Genomic DNA, 2282 nt, shown 5'->3' with positions numbered 1-2282 from the left:
TGCCCCTGAACACTAGGCCTTGAACGCCAGGCTTTCCAATGATGGAATCCTGATAACTAGGCCTTGAACCCTGGTCTCACTGATTGATGTACTTAGGGGTCACCATCACTCGAGCCCCTGCCAGCATGGAACTCCAATCCTGGAACACAGCAACAACTCATGACCAGGGCGGATGCCAACCATTGTTCTCGCCAGTCTGTTGGTTCGGCATCTAACGATAAATGATGTACATTTATCATGGCTGATTTATTATCCCTCAGTCCCTTACTGCTGCCTTCTCCCTGTAACCTTTGACATCCTGATTAATCAAGAACCTATTGACCTCTGCTTTAAATATACTCAATGACTTGGCCTCTACAACCATCTGTGACAATGAATTCCACAGATTCACCACCCTCTGGCTAAAGAAATTCGTCCTCGTCTGTGCTGTGAAGGGACGTCATTGTACTCTGAGTCTGTGCTGTTTGGTCCGAGACAGCCTGAATCTTGTGCAAATTAATTGCCTTTATGTCACCTGGATATCTCCAACAGCTTAGTGTAAAGGACATGGACACCTGGTGCAGGGGAGGCCACCATTGCCTACAGGTTGCCCTCCATCCTAACTTGAATGGGCCTCAATTCTAGATCACCGTTTCCCAGCAGCACAACTTTCTCCAGAGGAACTGTTGTAGACAAGCTAGAAGGTGATTGGTAAAGCCAGGTGGGTGGGGGAATGAAGTAAGAAGCTGGGAGGTGATAGGTAGAAAAGGTAAAAAGCTGAAGAAGAAGGAACCTGATAGGAGAGGAGAGTGGACCATGGGAGAAAGGGAAGTGCTATGACATTTGGGACTGGATTGGGAAGTGGAGATAAATTATCTTCTGACCAAGGGTTCTGACCAAGTGTCTTAGGGAGATTAAGTGTCTTAAAGAGATTAGATTTATTTATCATGTACATCAAACCGTACAGTGAAAAGTGTTATTTGTGTTAATGAGCAACACAGTCTGAGGATGTGTTGGGGGGCTGCCTGAAGGTGCCACCATGCTTCCAGCACCCACACTTACTAACCTTAAACTCTGGATTGTAGGAGGAAACCTGGCACCCGGAATAAACCCACATGGTCACAGGGAGAAAGTAGAAACTCCTTATAGAAAGCAGTAGAAATGGAATCCTGATTGGTGATTGTACTAACTGCTACACTATCGTGCTGCCCCCCCCCCCACGGTGCCATGCTGTCCTATTGACTTTGCTATCAATCCGGTTAAAACATAAACTGGAATATAAAAGAATGAAAGGTGGACTCATTGAAACCTATCAAGTGTCCAAAGGCCTAGATAGAATGGGCCTTGGGAGGATGTCTCCTCTCATGGGAGAGCTTAGGGCCAGAGGACACTGCTGATGACACCCAGGCCCAGTGGGCCAGCAACATCGCTGACCTTGGCTGTATAGTTCCCTATTCCTCCCTGTGGCCACATTTTGTCCTCCCTGCCTGCTCTGCTTTCCATCAGTAGTATGTTAAATGGTATTAAATTAGATGGGCTGAATGGCCTGTACCTATATGATGGGAAATATGTATTTGTCTTTTGTGTTGTATATTAATGAAATGTACATAATGCACATTTACTGTATATGTTCAATTAAATGGTGTGTTTAACCCTATAACACAATGGAATTCTGCTGCACCAATGAAATGTGTGTGTGTGTGTGTGTGTGTTTGTGTGTGAATGTATTTATGTATGAAATTGTGTATGTTAATACATGGGTGAATGTGTATGAGTGTATCCATGTGTGTATATGTGATTTGTGTGAATACGTGTGTCTGTGTGTATCTGTGTGTCTATGTGCACTCTGTATTTTTCCTGTGGTTGAGGAATGAAAGGCACAGCTTAAGGTGAGAGGGAAGTGATTTAATAGAAACCTGAGGGTAAGGCTTTCACCACACATGGAATGAGCTGCCAGAGGAAATGGTTGAGGCAGGTACATCAACAACATTTCAATGTCATTTAGACAGAAGCAGGTACAAGGCTCAGAGAGATACGGGCCAAATGAGGCTAGCTCAGCTGGGCCCAATGGTCAGCAGGGAAACATTGTGCTGAATAGCCTGTCTCTGTGCTTTTTTGCTCAATGAGTCTATAACCAAACATCAATGGGTACAATTGGTAGAAGCCAGAAACTGTCAAGTTCAAGTTTATTGTCATCTAACTGCACATATATACAACCAAATGAAACAATGGTTCCTGCAGACCACGAAGCACCCACAAAACATATCGCATATATAGTCATCTTTTCACAATTTGACAGTAAA

The sequence above is a fragment of the Hypanus sabinus genome, chromosome 11, assembly GCF_030144855.1.
Source record: "Hypanus sabinus isolate sHypSab1 chromosome 11, sHypSab1.hap1, whole genome shotgun sequence".
NCBI lineage: Eukaryota > Metazoa > Chordata > Chondrichthyes > Myliobatiformes > Dasyatidae > Hypanus > Hypanus sabinus.
This window is presented reverse-complemented; position numbering follows the sequence as displayed.